The sequence below is a fragment of the Hyla sarda genome, unplaced genomic scaffold (assembly GCF_029499605.1).
Source record: "Hyla sarda isolate aHylSar1 unplaced genomic scaffold, aHylSar1.hap1 scaffold_455, whole genome shotgun sequence".
In the NCBI taxonomy this organism is placed as follows: domain Eukaryota; kingdom Metazoa; phylum Chordata; class Amphibia; order Anura; family Hylidae; genus Hyla; species Hyla sarda.
The window spans coordinates 31176-52042 of NW_026610468.1; the positions used below are offsets into that span (position 1 = coordinate 31176).

Below are 20867 nucleotides of genomic sequence, written 5' to 3' on the forward strand. Positions count from 1 at the left end.
CTACCTTTGTTGCCTGCAGATGCCTCCTTGGCTGTCCCCAAACGGTATCAAACCAACACCCACGGGAAGCTGTAAGCATAGAGGACATGCCTGCACCCCATTGGACTTACCTGTGTGGGTTAAATCCGGGTTATTTGACAACCTATGGCGGTGATGGTTCTGCTCAGGCAGAGCAGTGCTGATGCTCCTCATAAAGCTGTCGCTGCTGTGAAGGTTCTAGGTGACATCACAAATCCCTTTGGTTACATACACAACAAAGCTGGGTTGTTGTTGTTTACACTCTGCAAGGCCTGTGGAAGTGAGTGACATCATAGCACTGTAGTTCTGAGGGTTCAAGATGGATGCAACAATCTCCTGTTGCTTCTATGAAGGCCGTAATAGACGACATCACCAAACAGCTCCATAGTCACATACACAGCAAAGGAGAGATGTTGTTTACACCTAGTGATGTCAGTGGTATTGAGTGACATCACAGCACAGTGCTAAGGCTCCTGGGCCTGGACACAGCAGCGGCTGCAATATCTCAACGGAGAATACGTTTATATCTATGTGTGTGTGTGCGCATATATATATATATATATATATATATATATATATATATATATATATTTCTCCGCCGAAATCACTTTTAAACCCATTTCCACCTTTTTTTCCCTTCTCTTCCTCTTACTTTTTTTTCACGTTTTTTTACGTTTTTCTCCTTTTCGCCTCTTTTCTGGGCGTATTATTCTTCTTTTTCTTCTTTTTTTTCGTCTAATGCATACCCCATCAGTGCAGCAATGCTTATTCAATACCGCCAGCAGATGGAGACACTGGGGGATAATTTTCTAAGGATTTATACTGATTTTTCCTGTCTGAATTTGTCGCACAGAAAGTTGCAGGCCAAATATGTGTGACATTTCTGCGACTTTAGCTTCTAGAGCATTTTTACAACATTATACATAGGTGCTGAATACATAAAAAGCGACTGTTCAGCGACAGACAAGTCGCATCGGCTGAAAGTAGGCCAGAATGTCAGTCCATGTTGGAGCAGGTTTAGATACAGTCTAAAGCATAGATCTCAAAGTCTGTGCACAGAATTTAGCAAGGGCCTCGCACCTTCTGATGCATCAGGTAGGTGCACAATAGCATAGCCTAACCCTCTGTACTTTGGTCTATATTGATGCGGGACATAGACAGCCAGCTGATGACCAATCCATTAGTGCAATGGATGGCTGGAAGCATTTGTCTTTGCCTTTGCAATACCACAGAAGCAATGCATGGTCAATGTACAGCAATGACACACCTGTGTGAACAGCCAGGAGACCCCCCCCCCCCCCCCCATGTTATGTTACATAGTTACATAGTTAGTACGGTCGAAAAAAGACATATGTCCATCACGTTCAACCAGGGAATTAAGGGGTAGGGGTGTGGCGCGATATTGGGGAAGGGATGAGATTTTATATTTCTTCATAAGCATTAATCTTATTTTGTCAATTAGGAACATTCAGCACCCACCCGCTATCAAGGCAGCTGCCTATCATGTCATGCCCTACCTGCACAGGTGTGCTGGCTACTCAAATGATCCAATTAAGGAGGCCATTTAGTCAGCAGCAGCAGAAGTCCTGTGCCTGGACGCTCCAACAGGGGCCAGACACAAGCAGAAGCAGCAGAAGCAGCAGCAGCAGCACCTTTTGTTTTTTGGCTGCAGCAGCAGCAAGGCCCACAGGGCTGGCTAGCTGGCTAGCCAGCAAGCAGGTAGCAATGAAAGTAGGAATCTTTCTTTTTAACCCTGTAAGGGGGTGGTGCACTGTACCCGAAGATACTGCCAAATCGGGTCAATGCATAGGGCGACGGAAGCAAGCTTCGAAATCGGCCCCCGTTCTCAAAAATCCATTTAATATATGGTCCCCAGATAGGGGACGTATCAGATATTAAACTGATAAGAACAGATACTACACTTGATCTTAGCCAAAAGGCCGAGAAGCGATAACCGTGAAAGGGGCGGGCCCAACAAGGTCCCCTTCATGGGCACTATCACTGCTTGCTGTCAGGGAGGCTGCCAGACAATTTTCCATGCACACTCTGGGCTGGGGGGCAGTCAACCACCAGTACACACAGCAGAACCTAAACCCATACCATTATTGCTAAGCAGCAAGACAGGGGCCCATTGCACTCCCACGGGGCCTTTTTAAATGCAATCCATAACCCGGATTTGCCAGGAACCCTTCTTACTCCTCCTACTTGCATGTGACACTGGGCTTAGGATCTGCATAGGAAACACACACACAAGCACACACCTACCTTTGTTGCCTGCAGATGCCTCCTTGGCTGTCCCCAAACGGTATCAAACCAACACCCACGGGAAGCTGTAAGCATAGAGGACATGCCTGCACCCCATTGGACTTACCTGTGTGGGTTAAATCCGGGTTATTTGACAACCTATGGCGGTGATGGTTCTGCTCAGGCAGAGCAGTGCTGATGCTCCTCATAAAGCTGTCGCTGCTGTGAAGGTTCTAGGTGACATCACAAATCCCTTTGGTTACATACACAACAAAGCTGGGTTGTTGTTGTTTACACTCTGCAAGGCCTGTGGAAGTGAGTGACATCATAGCACTGTAGTTCTGAGGGTTCAAGATGGATGCAACAATCTCCTGTTGCTTCTATGAAGGCCGTAATAGACGACATCACCAAACAGCTCCATAGTCACATACACAGCAAAGGAGAGATGTTGTTTACACCTAGTGATGTCAGTGGTATTGAGTGACATCACAGCACAGTGCTAAGGCTCCTGGGCCTGGACACAGCAGCGGCTGCAATATCTCAACGGAGAATACGTTTATATCTATGTGTGTGTGTGCGCATATATATATATATATATATATATATATATATATATATATATTTCTCCGCCGAAATCACTTTTAAACCCATTTCCACCTTTTTTTCCCTTCTCTTCCTCTTACTTTTTTTTCACGTTTTTTTACGTTTTTCTCCTTTTCGCCTCTTTTCTGGGCGTATTATTCTTCTTTTTCTTCTTTTTTTTCGTCTAATGCATACCCCATCAGTGCAGCAATGCTTATTCAATACCGCCAGCAGATGGAGACACTGGGGGATAATTTTCTAAGGATTTATACTGATTTTTCCTGTCTGAATTTGTCGCACAGAAAGTTGCAGGCCAAATATGTGTGACATTTCTGCGACTTTAGCTTCTAGAGCATTTTTACAACATTATACATAGGTGCTGAATACATAAAAAGCGACTGTTCAGCGACAGACAAGTCGCATCGGCTGAAAGTAGGCCAGAATGTCAGTCCATGTTGGAGCAGGTTTAGATACAGTCTAAAGCATAGATCTCAAAGTCTGTGCACAGAATTTAGCAAGGGCCTCGCACCTTCTGATGCATCAGGTAGGTGCACAATAGCATAGCCTAACCCTCTGTACTTTGGTCTATATTGATGCGGGACATAGACAGCCAGCTGATGACCAATCCATTAGTGCAATGGATGGCTGGAAGCATTTGTCTTTGCCTTTGCAATACCACAGAAGCAATGCATGGTCAATGTACAGCAATGACACACCTGTGTGAACAGCCAGGAGACCCCCCCCCCCCCCCCCCCCATGTTATGTTACATAGTTACATAGTTAGTACGGTCGAAAAAAGACATATGTCCATCACGTTCAACCAGGGAATTAAGGGGTAGGGGTGTGGCGCGATATTGGGGAAGGGATGAGATTTTATATTTCTTCATAAGCATTAATCTTATTTTGTCAATTAGGAACATTCAGCACCCACCCGCTATCAAGGCAGCTGCCTATCATGTCATGCCCTACCTGCACAGGTGTGCTGGCTACTCAAATGATCCAATTAAGGAGGCCATTTAGTCAGCAGCAGCAGAAGTCCTGTGCCTGGACGCTCCAACAGGGGCCAGACACAAGCAGAAGCAGCAGAAGCAGCAGCAGCACCACCTTTTGTTTTTTGGCTGCAGCAGCAGCAAGGCCCACAGGGCTGGCTAGCTGGCTAGCCAGCAAGCAGGTAGCAATGAAAGTAGGAATCTTTCTTTTTAACCCTGTAAGGGGGTGGTGCACTGTACCCGAAGATACTGCCATATCGGATCAATGCATAGGGCGACGGAAGCAAGCTTCGAAATCGGCCCCCGTTCTCAAAAATCCATTTAATATATGGTCCCCAGATAGGGGACGTATCAGATATTAAACTGATAAGAACAGATACTACACTTGATCTTAGCCAAAAGGCCGAGAAGCGATAACCGTGAAAGGGGCGGGCCCAACAAGGTCCCCTTCATGGGCACTATCACTGCTTGCTGTCAGGGAGGCTGCCAGACAATTTTCCATGCACACTCTGGGCTGGGGGGCAGTCAACCACCAGTACACACAGCAGAACCTAAACCCATACCATTATTGCTAAGCAGCAAGACAGGGGCCCATTGCACTCCCACGGGGCCTTTTTAAATGCAATCCATAACCCGGATTTGCCAGGAACCCTTCTTACTCCTCCTACTTGCATGTGACACTGGGCTTAGGATCTGCATAGGAAACACACACACAAGCACACACCTACCTTTGTTGCCTGCAGATGCCTCCTTGGCTGTCCCCAAACGGTATCAAACCAACACCCACGGGAAGCTGTAAGCATAGAGGACATGCCTGCACCCCATTGGACTTACCTGTGTGGGTTAAATCCGGGTTATTTGACAACCTATGGCGGTGATGGTTCTGCTCAGGCAGAGCAGTGCTGATGCTCCTCATAAAGCTGTCGCTGCTGTGAAGGTTCTAGGTGACATCACAAATCCCTTTGGTTACATACACAACAAAGCTGGGTTGTTGTTGTTTACACTCTGCAAGGCCTGTGGAAGTGAGTGACATCATAGCACTGTAGTTCTGAGGGTTCAAGATGGATGCAACAATCTCCTGTTGCTTCTATGAAGGCCGTAATAGACGACATCACCAAACAGCTCCATAGTCACATACACAGCAAAGGAGAGATATTGTTTACACCTAGTGATGTCAGTGGTATTGAGTGACATCACAGCACAGTGCTAAGGCTCCTGGGCCTGGACACAGCAGCGGCTGCAATATCTCAACGGAGAATACGTTTATATCTATGTGTGTGTGTGCGCATATATATATATATATATATATATATATATATATATATATATATATTTCTCCGCCGAAATCACTTTTAAACCCATTTCCACCTTTTTTTCCCTTCTCTTCCTCTTACTTTTTTTTCACGTTTTTTTACGTTTTTCTCCTTTTCGCCTCTTTTCTGGGCGTATTATTCTTCTTTTTCTTCTTTTTTTTCGTCTAATGCATACCCCATCAGTGCAGCAATGCTTATTCAATACCGCCAGCAGATGGAGACACTGGGGGATAATTTTCTAAGGATTTATACTGATTTTTCCTGTCTGAATTTGTCGCACAGAAAGTTGCAGGCCAAATATGTGTGACATTTCTGCGACTTTAGCTTCTAGAGCATTTTTACAACATTATACATAGGTGCTGAATACATAAAAAGCGACTGTTCAGCGACAGACAAGTCGCATCGGCTGAAAGTAGGCCAGAATGTCAGTCCATGTTGGAGCAGGTTTAGATACAGTCTAAAGCATAGATCTCAAAGTCTGTGCACAGAATTTAGCAAGGGCCTCGCACCTTCTGATGCATCAGGTAGGTGCACAATAGCATAGCCTAACCCTCTGTACTTTGGTCTATATTGATGCGGAACATAGACAGCCAGCTGATGACCAATCCATTAGTGCAATGGATGGCTGGAAGCATTTGTCTTTGCCTTTGCAATACCACAGAAGCAATGCATGGTCAATGTACAGCAATGACACACCTGTGTGAACAGCCAGGAGACCCCCCCCCCCCCCCCCCATGTTATGTTACATAGTTACATAGTTAGTACGGTCGAAAAAAGACATATGTCCATCACGTTCAACCAGGGAATTAAGGGGTAGGGGTGTGGCGCGATATTGGGGAAGGGATGAGATTTTATATTTCTTCATAAGCATTAATCTTATTTTGTCAATTAGGAACATTCAGCACCCACCCGCTATCAAGGCAGCTGCCTATCATGTCATGCCCTACCTGCACAGGTGTGCTGGCTACTCAAATGATCCAATTAAGGAGGCCATTTAGTCAGCAGCAGCAGAAGTCCTGTGCCTGGACGCTCCAACAGGGGCCAGACACAAGCAGAAACAGCAGAAGCAGCAGCAGCACCACCTTTTGTTTTTTGGCTGCAGCAGCAGCAAGGCCCACAGGGCTGGCTAGCTGGCTAGCCAGCAAGCAGGTAGCAATGAAAGTAGGAATCTTTCTTTTTAACCCTGTAAGGGGGTGGTGCACTGTACCCGAAGATACTGCCATATCGGGTCAATGCATAGGGCGACGGAAGCAAGCTTCGAAATCGGCCCCCGTTCTCAAAAATCCATTTAATATATGGTCCCCAGATAGGGGACGTATCAGATATTAAACTGATAAGAACAGATACTACACTTGATCTTAGCCAAAAGGCCGAGAAGCGATAACCGTGAAAGGGGCGGGCCCAACAAGGTCCCCTTCATGGGCACTATCACTGCTTGCTGTCAGGGAGGCTGCCAGACAATTTTCCATGCACACTCTGGGCTGGGGGGCAGTCAACCACCAGTACACACAGCAGAACCTAAACCCATACCATTATTGCTAAGCAGCAAGACAGGGGCCCATTGCACTCCCACGGGGCCTTTTTAAATGCAATCCATAACCCGGATTTGCCAGGAACCCTTCTTACTCCTCCTACTTGCATGTGACACTGGGCTTAGGATCTGCATAGGAAACACACACACAAGCACACACCTACCTTTGTTGCCTGCAGATGCCTCCTTGGTTGTCCCCAAACGGTATCAAACCAACACCCACGGGAAGCTGTAAGCATAGAGGACATGCCTGCACCCCATTGGACTTACCTGTGTGGGTTAAATCCGGGTATTTGACAACCTATGGCGGTGATGGTTCTGCTCAGGCAGAGCAGTGCTGATGCTCCTCATAAAGCTGTCGCTGCTGTGAAGGTTCTAGGTGACATCACAAATCCCTTTGGTTACATACACAACAAAGCTGGGTTGTTGTTTGTTTACACTCTGCAAGGCCTGTGGAAAGTGAGTGACATCATAGCACTGTAGTTCTGAGGGTTCAAGATGGATGCAACAATCTCCTGTTGCTTCTATGAGGCCGTAATAGACGACATCACCAAACAGCTCCATAGTCACATACACAGCAAAGGAGAGATGTTGTTTACACCTAGTGATGTCAGTGGTATTGAGTGACATCACAGCACAGTGCTAAGGCTCCTGGGCCTGGACACAGCAGCGGCTGCAATATCTCAACGGAGAATACGTTTATATCTATGTGTGTGTGTGCGCATATATTATATATATATATATATATATATATATATATATATATATATATTTCTCCGCCGAAATCACTTTTAAACCCATTTCCACCTTTTTTTCCCTTCTCTTCCTCTTACTTTTTTTTCACGTTTTTTTACGTTTTTCTCCTTTTCGCCTCTTTCTGGGCGTATTATTCTTCTTTTCTTCTTTTTTTTCGTCTAATGCATACCCCATCAGTGTGCAGCATTGCTTATTCAATACCGCCAGCAGATGGAGACACTGGGGGATAATTTTCTAAGGATTTATACTGATTTTTCCTGTCTGAATTTGTCGCACAGAAAGTTGCAGGCCAAATATGTGTGACATTTCTGCGACTTTAGCTTCTAGAGCATTTTTTACAACATTATACCTAGGTGCTGAATACATAAAAAGCGACTGTTCAGCGACAGACAAGTCGCATCGGCTGAAAGTAGGCCAGAATGTCAGTCCATGTTGGAGCAGGTTTAGATACAGTCTAAAGCATAGATCTCAAGTCTGTGCACAGAATTTAGCAAGGGCCTCGCACCTTCTGATGCATCAGGTAGGTGCACAATAGCATAGCCTTAACCCTCTGTACTTTGGTCTATATTGATGCGGGACATAGACAGCCAGCTGATGACCAATCCATTAGTGCAATGGATGGCTGGAAGCATTTGTCCTTTGCCTTTGCAATACCACAGAAGCAATGCATGGTCAATGTACAGCAATGACACACCTGTGTGAACAGCCAGGAGACCCCCCCCCCCCCCCCCCCCCCATGTTATGTTACATAGTTACATAGTTAGTACGGTCGAAAAAAGACATATGTCCATCACGTTCAACCAGGGAATTAAGGGGTAGGGGTGTGGCGCGATATTGGGGAAGGGATGAGATTTTATATTTCTTCATAAGCATTAATCTTATTTTGTCAATTAGGAACATTCAGCACCCACCCGCTATTCAAGGCAGCTGCCTATCATGTCCATGCCCTACCTGCACAGGTGTGCTGGCTACTCAAATGATCCAATTAAGGAGGCCATTTAGTCAGCAGCAGCAGAAGTCCTGTGCCTGACGCTCCAACAGGGGCCAGACACAAGCAGAAGCAGAAGCAGCAGAAGCAGCAGCAGCACCACCTTTTGTTTTTTGGCTGCAGCAGCAGCAAGGCCCACAGGGCTGGCTAGCTGGCTAGCCAGCAAGCAGGTAGCAATGAAAGTAGGAATCTTTCTTTTTAACCTGTAAGGGGTTGGTGCACTGTACCCGAAGATACTGCCATATCGGGTCAATGCATAGGGCGACGGAAGCAAGCTTCGAAATCGGCCCCCGTTCTCAAAAATCCATTTAATATATGGTCCCCAGATAGGGGACGTATCAGATATTAAACTGATAAGAACAGATACTACACTTGATCTTAGCCAAAAGGCCGAAGAAGCGATAACCGTGAAAGGGGCGGGCCCAACAAGGTCCCCTTCATGGGCACTATCACTGCTTGCTGTCAGGGAGGCTGCCAGACAATTTTCCATGCACACTCTGGGCTGGGGGGCAGTCAACCACCAGTACACACAGCAGAACCTAAACCCATACCATTATTGCTAAGCAGCAAGACAGGGGCCCATTGCACTCCCACGGGGCCTTTTTAAATGCAATCCATAACCCGGATTTGCCAGGAACCCTTCTACTCCTCCTACTTGCATGTGACACTGGGCTTAGGATCTGCATAGGAAACACACACACAAGCACACACCTACCTTTGTTGCCTGCAGATGCCTCCTTGGCTGTCCCCAAACGGTATCAAACCAACACCCACGGGAAGCTGTAAGCATAGAGGACATGCCTGCACCCCATTGGACTTACCTGTGTGGGTTAAATCCGGGTTATTTGACAACCTATGGCGGTGATGGTTCTGCTCAGGCAGAGCAGTGCTGATGCTCCTCATAAAGCTGTCGCTGCTGTGAAGGTTCTAGGTGACATCACAAATCCCTTTGGTTACATACACAACAAAGCTGGGTTGTTGTTGTTTACACTCTGCAAGGCCTGTGGAAGTGAGTGACATCATAGCACTGTAGTTCTGAGGGTTCAAGATGGATGCAACAATCTCCTGTTGCTTCTATGAAGGCCGTAATAGACGACATCACCAAACAGCTCCATAGTCACATACACAGCAAAGGAGAGATGTTGTTTACACCTAGTGATGTCAGTGGTATTGAGTGACATCACAGCACAGTGCTAAGGCTCCTGGGCCTGGACACAGCAGCGGCTGCAATATCTCAACGGAGAATACGTTTATATCTATGTGTGTGTGTGCGCATATATATATATATATATATATATATATATATATATATATATATATTTCTCCGCCGAAATCACTTTTAAACCCATTTCCACCTTTTTTTCCCTTCTCTTCCTCTTACTTTTTTTTCACGTTTTTTTACGTTTTTCTCCTTTTCGCCTCTTTTCTGGGCGTATTATTCTTCTTTTTCTTCTTTTTTTTCGTCTAATGCATACCCCATCAGTGCAGCAATGCTTATTCAATACCGCCAGCAGATGGAGACACTGGGGGATAATTTTCTAAGGATTTATACTGATTTTTCCTGTCTGAATTTGTCGCACAGAAAGTTGCAGGCCAAATATGTGTGACATTTCTGCGACTTTAGCTTCTAGAGCATTTTTACAACATTATACATAGGTGCTGAATACATAAAAAGCGACTGTTCAGCGACAGACAAGTCGCATCGGCTGAAAGTAGGCCAGAATGTCAGTCCATGTTGGAGCAGGTTTAGATACAGTCTAAAGCATAGATCTCAAAGTCTGTGCACAGAATTTAGCAAGGGCCTCGCACCTTCTGATGCATCAGGTAGGTGCACAATAGCATAGCCTAACCCTCTGTACTTTGGTCTATATTGATGCGGGACATAGACAGCCAGCTGATGACCAATCCATTAGTGCAATGGATGGCTGGAAGCATTTGTCTTTGCCTTTGCAATACCACAGAAGCAATGCATGGTCAATGTACAGCAATGACACACCTGTGTGAACAGCCAGGAGACCCCCCCCCCCCCCCCCCATGTTATGTTACATAGTTACATAGTTAGTACGGTCGAAAAAAGACATATGTCCATCACGTTCAACCAGGGAATTAAGGGGTAGGGGTGTGGCGCGATATTGGGGAAGGGATGAGATTTTATATTTCTTCATAAGCATTAATCTTATTTTGTCAATTAGGAACATTCAGCACCCACCCGCTATCAAGGCAGCTGCCTATCATGTCATGCCCTACCTGCACAGGTGTGCTGGCTACTCAAATGATCCAATTAAGGAGGCCATTTAGTCAGCAGCAGCAGAAGTCCTGTGCCTGGACGCTCCAACAGGGGCCAGACACAAGCAGAAGCAGAAGCAGCAGAAGCAGCAGCAGCACCACCTTTTGTTTTTTGGCTGCAGCAGCAGCAAGGCCCACAGGGCTGGCTAGCTGGCTAGCCAGCAAGCAGGTAGCAATGAAAGTAGGAATCTTTCTTTTTAACCCTGTAAGGGGGTGGTGCACTGTACCCGAAGATACTGCCATATCGGGTCAATGCATAGGGCGACGGAAGCAAGCTTCGAAATCGGCCCCCGTTCTCAAAAATCCATTTAATATATGGTCCCCAGATAGGGGACGTATCAGATATTAAACTGATAAGAACAGATACTACACTTGATCTTAGCCAAAAGGCCGAGAAGCGATAACCGTGAAAGGGGCGGGCCCAACAAGGTCCCCTTCATGGGCACTATCACTGCTTGCTGTCAGGGAGGCTGCCAGACAATTTTCCATGCACACTCTGGGCTGGGGGGCAGTCAACCACCAGTACACACAGCAGAACCTAAACCCATACCATTATTGCTAAGCAGCAAGACAGGGGCCCATTGCACTCCCACGGGGCCTTTTTAAATGCAATCCATAACCCGGATTTGCCAGGAACCCTTCTTACTCCTCCTACTTGCATGTGACACTGGGCTTAGGATCTGCATAGGAAACACACACACAAGCACACACCTACCTTTGTTGCCTGCAGATGCCTCCTTGGCTGTCCCCAAACGGTATCAAACCAACACCCACGGGAAGCTGTAAGCATAGAGGACATGCCTGCACCCCATTGGACTTACCTGTGTGGGTTAAATCCGGGTTATTTGACAACCTATGGCGGTGATGGTTCTGCTCAGGCAGAGCAGTGCTGATGCTCCTCATAAAGCTGTCGCTGCTGTGAAGGTTCTAGGTGACATCACAAATCCCTTTGGTTACATACACAACAAAGCTGGGTTGTTGTTGTTTACACTCTGCAAGGCCTGTGGAAGTGAGTGACATCATAGCACTGTAGTTCTGAGGGTTCAAGATGGATGCAACAATCTCCTGTTGCTTCTATGAAGGCCGTAATAGACGACATCACCAAACAGCTCCATAGTCACATACACAGCAAAGGAGAGATGTTGTTTACACCTAGTGATGTCAGTGGTATTGAGTGACATCACAGCACAGTGCTAAGGCTCCTGGGCCTGGACACAGCAGCGGCTGCAATATCTCAACGGAGAATACGTTTATATCTATGTGTGTGTGTGCGCATATATATATATATATATATATATATATATATATATATATATATATATTCTCCGCCGAAATCACTTTTAAACCCATTTCCACCTTTTTTTCCCTTCTCTTCCTCTTACTTTTTTTTCACGTTTTTTTACGTTTTTCTCCTTTTCGCCTCTTTTCTGGGCGTATTATTCTTCTTTTTCTTCTTTTTTTTCGTCTAATGCATACCCCATCAGTGCAGCAATGCTTATTCAATACCGCCAGCAGATGGAGACACTGGGGGATAATTTTCTAAGGATTTATACTGATTTTTCCTGTCTGAATTTGTCGCACAGAAAGTTGCAGGCCAAATATGTGTGACATTTCTGCGACTTTAGCTTCTAGAGCATTTTTACAACATTATACATAGGTGCTGAATACATAAAAAGCGACTGTTCAGCGACAGACAAGTCGCATCGGCTGAAAGTAGGCCAGAATGTCAGTCCATGTTGGAGCAGGTTTAGATACAGTCTAAAGCATAGATCTCAAAGTCTGTGCACAGAATTTAGCAAGGGCCTCGCACCTTCTGATGCATCAGGTAGGTGCACAATAGCATAGCCTAACCCTCTGTACTTTGGTCTATATTGATGCGGGACATAGACAGCCAGCTGATGACCAATCCATTAGTGCAATGGATGGCTGGAAGCATTTGTCTTTGCCTTTGCAATACCACAGAAGCAATGCATGGTCAATGTACAGCAATGACACACCTGTGTGAACAGCCAGGAGACCCCCCCCCCCCCCCATGTTATGTTACATAGTTACATAGTTAGTACGGTCGAAAAAAGACATATGTCCATCACGTTCAACCAGGGAATTAAGGGGTAGAGGTGTGGCGCGATATTGGGGGAAGGGATGAGATTTCTATATTTCTTCATAAGCATTATCTTATTTTGTCAATTAGGAACATTCAGCACCCACCCGCTATCAAGGCAGCTGCTATCAGTCATGCCCTACCTGCACAGGTGTGCTGGCTACTCAAATGATCCAATTAAGGAGGCCATTTAGTCAGCAGCAGCAGAAGTCCTGTGCCTGGCCGCTCCAACAGGGGCCAGACACAAGCAGAAGCAGAAGCAGCAGAAGCAGCAGCAGCACCACCTTTTGTTTTTTGGCTGCAGCAGCAGCAAGGCCCACAGGGCTGGCTAGCTGGCTAGCCAGCAAGCAGGTAGCAATGAAAGTAGGAATCTTTCTTTTTAACCCTGTAAGGGGGTGGTGCACTGTACCCGAAGATACTGCCATATCGGTCAATGCATAGGGCGACGGAAGCAAGCTTCGAAATCGGCCCCCGTTCTCAAAATCCATTTAATATATGGTCCCCAGATAGGGGACGTATCAGATATTAAACTGATAAGGAACAGATACTACACTTGATCTTAGCCAAAAGGCCGAGAAGCGATAACCGTGAAAGGGGCGGGCCCAACAAGGTCCCCTTCATGGGCACTATCACTGCTTGCATGTCAGGGAGGCTGCCAGACAATTTTCCATGCACACTCTGGGCTGGGGGCAGTCAACCACCAGTACACACAGCAGAACCTAAACCCATACCATTATTGCTAAGCAGCAAGACAGGGGCCCATTGCACTCCCACGGGGCCTTTTTAAATGCAATCCATACCCGGATTTGCCAGGAACCCTTCTTACTCCTCCTACTTGCATGTGACACTGGGCTTAGGATCTGCATAGGAAACACACACACAAGCACACACCTACCTTTGTTGCCTGCAGATGCCTCCTTGGCTGTCCCCCAAACGGTATCAAACCAACACCCACGGGAAGCTGTAAGCATAGAGGACATGCCTGCACCCCATTGGACTTACCTGTGTGGGTTAAATCCGGGTTATTTGACAACCTATGGCGGTGATGGTTCTGCCTCAGGCAGAGCAGTGCTGATGCTCCTCATAAAGCTGTCGCTGCTGTGAAGGTTCTAGGTGACATCACAAATCCCTTTGGTTACATACACAACAAAGCTGGGTTGTTGTTGTTTACACTCTGCAAGGCCTGTGGAAGTGAGTGACATCATAGCACTGTAGTTCTGAGGGTTCAAGATGGATGCAACAATCTCCTGTTGCTTCTATGAAGGCCGTAATAGACGACATCACCAAAACAGCTCCATAGTCACATACCACAGCAAAGGAGAAGATGTTGTTTACACCTAGTGATGTCAGTGGTATTGAGTGACATCACAGCACAGTGCTAAGGCTCCTGGGCCTGGACACAGCAGCGGCTGCAATATCTCAACGGAGAATACGTTTTATATCTATGTGTGTGTGTGCGCATATATATATATATATATATATATATATATATATATATATATATTTCTCCGCCGAAATCACTTTTAAACCCATTTCCACCTTTTTTTTCCCTTCTCTTCCTCTTACTTTTTTTTCACGTTTTTTTACGTTTTTCTCCTTTTCGCCTCTTTTCTGGGCGTATTATTCTTCTTTTTCTTCTTTTTTTTCGTTCTAATGCATACCCCATCAGTGCAGCAATGCTTATTCAATACCGCCAGCAGATGGAGACACTGGGGGATAATTTTCTAAGGATTTATACTGATTTTTCCTGTCTGAATTTGTCGCACAGAAAGTTGCAGGCCAAATATGTGTGACATTTCTGCGACTTTAGCTTCTAGAGCATTTTTACAACATTATACATAGGGTGCTGAATACATAAAAAGCGACTGTTCAGCGACAGACAAGTCGCATCGGCTGAAAAGTAGGCCAGAATGTCAGTCCATGTTGGAGCAGGTTTAGATACAGTCTAAAGCATAGATCTCAAAGTCTGTGCACAGAATTTAGCAAGGGCCTCGCACCTTCTGATGCATCAGGTAGGTGCACAATAGCATAGCCTAACCCTCTGTACTTTGGTCTATATTGATGCGGGACATAGACAGCCAGCTGATGACCAATCCATTAGTGCAATGGATGGCTGGAAAGCATTTGTCTTTGCCTTTGCAATACCACAGAAGCAATGCATGGTCAATGTACAGCAATGACACACCTGTGTGAACAGCCAGGAGACCCCCCCCCCCCCCCCATGTTATGTTACATAGTTACATAGTTAGTACGGTCGAAAAAAGACATATGTCCATCACGTTCAACCAGGGAATTAAGGGGTAGGGGTGTGGCGCGATATTGGGGAAGGGATGAGATTTTATATTTCTTCATAAGCATTAATCTTATTTTGTCAATTAGGGAACATTCAGCACCCACCCGCTATCAAGGCAGCTGCCTATCATGTCATGCCCTACCTGCACAGGTGTGCTGGCTACTCAAATGATCCAATTAAGGAGGCCATTTAGTCAGCAGCAGCAGAAGTCCTGTGCCTGGACGCTCCAACAGGGGCCAGACACAAGCAGAAGCAGAAGCAGCAGAAGCAGCAGCAGCACCACCTTTTGTTTTTTGGCTGCAGCAGCAGGCAAGGCCCACAGGGCTGGCTAGCTGGCTAGCCAGCAAGCAGGTAGCAATGAAAGTAGGAATCTTTCTTTTTAACCCCTGTAAGGGGGGGGTGGTGCACTGTACCCGAAGATACTGCCATATCGGGTCAATGCATAGGGCGACGGAAGCAAGCTTCGAAATCGGCCCCCGTTCTCAAAAAATCCATTTAATATATGGTCCCCAGATAGGGGACGTATCAGATATTAAACTGATAAGAACAGATACTACACTTGATCTTAGCCAAAAGGCCGAGAAGCGATAACCGTGAAAGGGGCGGGCCCAACAAGGTCCCCCTTCATGGGCACTATCACTGCTTGCTGTCAGGGAGGCTGCCAGACAATTTTCCATGCACACTCTGGGCTGGGGGGCAGTCAACCACCAGTACACACAGCAGAACCTAAACCCATACCATTATTGCTAAGCAGCAAGACAGGGGCCCATTGCACTCCCACGGGGCCTTTTTAAATGCAATCCATAACCCGGATTTGCCAGGAACCCTTCTTACTCCTCCTACTTGCATGTGACACTGGGCTTAGGATCTGCATAGGAAACACACACACAAGCACACACCTACCTTTGTTGCCTGCAGATGCCTCCTTGGCTGTCCCAAACGGTATCAAACCAACACCCACGGGAAGCTGTAAGCATAGAGGACATGCCTGCACCCCATTGGACTTACCTGTGTGGGTTAAATCCGGGTTATTTGACAACCTATGGCGGTGATGGTTCTGCTCAGGCAGAGCAGTGCTGATGCTCCTCATAAAGCTGTCGCTGCTGTGAAGGTTCTAGGTGACATCACAAATCCCTTTGGTTACATACACAACAAAGCTGGGTTGTTGTTGTTTACACTCTGCAAGGCCTGTGGAAGTGAGTGACATCATAGCACTGTAGTTCTGAGGGTTCAAGATGGATGCAACAATCTCCTGTTGCTTCTATGAAGGCCGTAATAGACGACATCACCAAACAGCTCCATAGTCACATACACAGCAAAGGAGAGATGTTGTTTACACCTAGTGATGTCAGTGGTATTGAGTGACATCACAGCACAGTGCTAAGGCTCCTGGGCCTGGACACAGCAGCGGCTGCAATATCTCAACGGAGAATACGTTTATATCTATGTGTGTGTGTGCGCATATATATATATATATATATATATATATATATATATTTCTCCGCCGAAATCACTTTTAAACCCATTTCCACCTTTTTTCCCTTCTCTTCCTCTTACTTTTTTTTCACGTTTTTTTAAGTTTTTTCTCCTTTTCGCCTCTTTTCTGGGCGTATTATTCTTCTTTTTCTTCTTTTTTTTTCGTCTAATGCATACCCCATCAGTGCAGCAATGCTTATTCAATACCGCCAGCAGATGGAGACACTGGGGGATAATTTCTAAGGATTTATACTGATTTTTCCTGTCTGAATTTGTCGCACAGAAAGTTGCAGGCCAAATATGTGTGACATTCTGCGACTTTAGCTTCTAGAGCATTTTTACAACATTATACATAGGTGCTGAATACATAAAAAGCGACTGTTCAGCGACAGACAAGTCGCATCGGCTGAAAGTAGGCCAGAATGTCAGTCCATGTTGGAGCAGGTTTAGATACAGTCTAAAGCATAGATCTCAAAGTCTGTGCACAGAATTTAGCAAGGGCCTCGCACCTTCTGATGCATCAGGTAGGTGCACTATAGCATAGCCTAACCCTCTGTACTTTGGTCTATATTGATGCGGGACATAGACAGCCAGCTGATGACCAATCCATTAGTGCAATGGATGGCTGGAAGCATTTGTCTTTGCCTTTGCAATACCACAGAAGCAATGCATGGTCAATGTACAGCAATGACACACCTGTGTGAACAGCCTGGAGACCCCCCCCCCCCCCCCCCATGTTATGTTACATAGTTACATAGTTAGTACGGTCGAAAAAAAGACATATGTCCATCACGTTCAACCAGGGAATTAAGGGGTAGGGGTGTGGCGCGATATTGGGGAAGGGATGAGATTTTATATTTCTTCATAAGCATTAATCTTATTTGTCAATTAGGAACATTCAGCACCCACCCGCTATCAAGGCAGCTGCCTATCATGTCATGCCCTACCTGCACAGGTGTGCTGGCTACTCAAATGATCCAATTAAGGAGGCCATTTAGTCAGCAGCAGCAGAAGTCCTGTGCCTGGACGCTCCAACAGGGGCCAGACACAAGCAGAAGCAGCAGAAGCAGCAGCAGCACCACCTTTTGTTTTTTGGCTGCAGCAGCAGCAAGGCCCACAGGGCTGGCTAGCTGGCTAGCCAGCAAGCAGGTAGCAATGAAAGTAGGAATCTTTCTTTTTAACCCTGTAAGGGGTGGTGCACTGTACCCGAAGATACTGCCATATCGGGTCAATGCATAGGGCGACGGAAGCAAGCTTCGAAATCGGCCCCCGTTCTCAAAAATCCATTTAATATATGGTCCCCAGATAGGGGACGTATCAGATATTAAACTGATAAGAACAGATACTACACTTGATCTTAGCCAAAAGGCCGAGAAGCGATAACCCTGAAAGGGGCGGGCCCAACAAGGTCCCCTTCATGGGCACTATCACTGCTTGCTGTCAGGGAGGCTGCCAGACAATTTTCCATGCACACTCTGGGCTGGGGGGCAGTCAACCACCAGTACACACAGCAGAACCTAAACCCATACCATTATTGCTAAGCAGCAAGACAGGGGCCCATTGCACTCCCACGGGGCCTTTTTAAATGCAATCCATAACCCGGATTTGCCAGGAACCCTTCTTACTCCTCCTACTTGCATGTGACACTGGGCTTAGGATCTGCATAGGAAACACACACACAAGCACACACCTACCTTTGTTGCCTGCAGATGCCTCCTTGGCTGTCCCCAAACGGTATCAAACCAACACCCACGGGAAGCTGTAAGCATAGAGGACATGCCTGCACCCCATTGGACTTACCTGTGTGGGTTAAATCCGGGTTATTTGACAACCTATGGCGGTGATGGTTCTGCTCAGGCAGAGCAGTGCTGATGCTCCTCATAAAGCTGTCGCTGCTGTGAAGGTTCTAGGTGACATCACAAATCCCTTTGGTTACATACACAACAAAGCTGGGTTGTTGTTGTTTACACTCTGCAAGGCCTGTGGAAGTGAGTGACATCATAGCACTGTAGTTCTGAGGGTTCAAGATGGATGCAACAATCTCCTGTTGCTTCTATGAAGGCCGTAATAGACGACATCACCAAACAGCTCCATAGTCACATACACAGCAAAGGAGAGATGTTGTTTACACCTAGTGATGTCAGTGGTATTGAGTGACATCACAGCACAGTGCTAAGGCTCCTGGGCCTGGACACAGCAGCGGCTGCAATATCTCAACGGAGAATACGTTTATATCTATGTGTGTGTGTGCGCATATATATATATATATATTTCTCCGCCGAAATCACTTTTAAACCCATTTCCACCTTTTTTTCCCTTCTCTTCCTCTTACTTTTTTTTCACGTTTTTTTACGTTTTTCTCCTTTTCGCCTCTTTTCTGGGCGTATTATTCTTCTTTTTCTTCTTTTTTTTCGTCTAATGCATACCCCATCAGTGCAGCAATGCTTATTCAATACCGCCAGCAGATGGAGACACTGGGGGATAATTTTCTAAGGATTTATACTGATTTTTCCTGTCTGAATTTGTCGCACAGAAAGTTGCAGGCCAAATATGTGTGACATTTCTGCGACTTTAGCTTCTAGAGCATTTTTACAACATTATACATAGGTGCTGAATACATAAAAAGCGACTGTTCAGCGACAGACAAGTCGCATCGGCTGAAAGTAGGCCAGAATGTCAGTCCATGTTGGAGCAGGTTTAGATACAGTCTAAAGCATAGATCTCAAAGTCTGTGCACAGAATTTAGCAAGGGCCTCGCACCTTCTGATGCATCAGGTAGGTGCACAATAGCATAGCCTAACCCTCTGTACTTTGGTCTATATTGATGCGGGACATAGACAGCCAGCTGATGACCAATCCATTAGTGCAATGGATGGCTGGAAGCATTTGTCTTTGCCTTTGCAATACCACAGAAGCAATGCATGGTCAATGTACAGCAATGACACACCTGTGTGAACAGCCAGGAGACCCCCCCCCCCCCCCATGTTATGTTACATAGTTACATAGTTAGTACGGTCGAAAAAAGACATATGTCCATCACGTTCAACCAGGGAATTAAGGGGTAGGGGTGTGGCGCGATATTGGGGAAGGGATGAGATTTTATATTTCTTCATAAGCATTAATCTTATTTTGTCAATTAGGAACATTCAGCACCCACCCGCTATCAAGGCAGCTGCCTATCATGTCATGCCCTACCTGCACAGGTGTGCTGGCTACTCAAATGATCCAATTAAGGAGGCCATTTAGTCAGCAGCAGCAGAAGTCCTGTGCCTGGACGCTCCAACAGGGGCCAGACACAAGCAGAAGCAGAAGCAGCAGAAGCAGCAGCAGCACCACCTTTTGTTTTTTGGCTGCAGCAGCAGCAAGGCCCACAGGGCTGGCTAGCTGGCTAGCCAGCAAGCAGGTAGCAATGAAAGTAGGAATCTTTCTTTTTAACCCTGTAAGGGGGTGGTGCACTGTACCCGAAGATACTGCCATATCGGGTCAATGCATAGGGCGACGGAAGCAAGCTTCGAAATCGGCCCCCGTTCTCAAAAATCCATTTAATATATGGTCCCCAGATAGGGGACGTATCAGATATTAAACTGATAAGAACAGATACTACACTTGATCTTAGCCAAAAGGCCGAGAAGCGATAACCGTGAAAGGGGCGGGCCCAACAAGGTCCCCTTCATGGGCACTATCACTGCTTGCTGTCAGGGAGGCTGCCAGACAATTTTCCATGCACACTCTGGGCTGGGGGGCAGTCAACCACCAGTACACACAGCAGAACCTAAACCCATACCATTATTGCTAAGCAGCAAGACAGGGGCCCATTGCACTCCCACGGGGCCTTTTTAAATGCAATCCATAACCCGGATTTGCCAGGAACCCTTCTTACTCCTCCTACTTGCATGTGACACTGGGCTTAGGATCTGCATAGGAAACACACACACAAGCACACACCTACCTTTGTTGCCTGCAGATGCCTCCTTGGCTGTCCCCAAACGGTATCAAACCAACACCCACGGGAAGCTAAGCATAGAGGACATGCCTGCACCCCATTGGACTTACCTGTGTGGGTTAAATCCGGGTTATTTGACAACCTATGGCGGTGATGGTTCTGCTCAGGCAGAGCAGTGCTGATGCTCCTCATAAAGCTGTCGCTGCTGTGAAGGTTCTAGGTGACATCACAAATCCCTTTGGTTACATACACAACAAAGCTGGGTTGTTGTTGTTTACACTCTGCAAGGCCTGTGGAAGTGAGTGACATCATAGCACTGTAGTTCTGAGGGTTCAAGATGGATGCAA

At 46.4% G+C, this 20867-nt stretch overlaps 9 non-coding genes across 9 annotated transcripts; all 9 read right to left on the reverse strand.

Annotated features, from left to right (window-relative positions):
• Positions 1-1779: 1779 nt before the first annotated feature.
• On the reverse strand, positions 1780-1970 carry LOC130335616 (U2 spliceosomal RNA). The gene has a single exon (XR_008877214.1). It is a non-coding gene; the product is annotated as a U2 spliceosomal RNA (small nuclear RNA).
• A 2087-nt stretch (positions 1971-4057) lies between these two features.
• Positions 4058-4248, reverse strand: LOC130335617 (U2 spliceosomal RNA). Its single transcript, XR_008877215.1, has one exon. It is a non-coding gene; the product is annotated as a U2 spliceosomal RNA (small nuclear RNA).
• A 2089-nt stretch (positions 4249-6337) lies between these two features.
• LOC130335656 (U2 spliceosomal RNA) lies at positions 6338-6528 on the reverse strand. The gene has a single exon (XR_008877234.1). It is a non-coding gene; the product is annotated as a U2 spliceosomal RNA (small nuclear RNA).
• A 2104-nt stretch (positions 6529-8632) lies between these two features.
• On the reverse strand, positions 8633-8824 carry LOC130335625 (U2 spliceosomal RNA). The gene has a single exon (XR_008877222.1). It is a non-coding gene; the product is annotated as a U2 spliceosomal RNA (small nuclear RNA).
• A 2094-nt stretch (positions 8825-10918) lies between these two features.
• LOC130335657 (U2 spliceosomal RNA) lies at positions 10919-11109 on the reverse strand. The gene has a single exon (XR_008877235.1). It is a non-coding gene; the product is annotated as a U2 spliceosomal RNA (small nuclear RNA).
• A 2092-nt stretch (positions 11110-13201) lies between these two features.
• Positions 13202-13391, reverse strand: LOC130335626 (U2 spliceosomal RNA). The gene has a single exon (XR_008877223.1). It is a non-coding gene; the product is annotated as a U2 spliceosomal RNA (small nuclear RNA).
• Positions 13392-15498: 2107 nt separating this feature from the next.
• Positions 15499-15690, reverse strand: LOC130335615 (U2 spliceosomal RNA). The gene has a single exon (XR_008877213.1). It is a non-coding gene; the product is annotated as a U2 spliceosomal RNA (small nuclear RNA).
• A 2077-nt stretch (positions 15691-17767) lies between these two features.
• On the reverse strand, positions 17768-17958 carry LOC130335658 (U2 spliceosomal RNA). The gene has a single exon (XR_008877236.1). It is a non-coding gene; the product is annotated as a U2 spliceosomal RNA (small nuclear RNA).
• A 2064-nt stretch (positions 17959-20022) lies between these two features.
• LOC130335659 (U2 spliceosomal RNA) lies at positions 20023-20213 on the reverse strand. The gene has a single exon (XR_008877237.1). It is a non-coding gene; the product is annotated as a U2 spliceosomal RNA (small nuclear RNA).
• Positions 20214-20867: the final 654 nt, after the last annotated feature.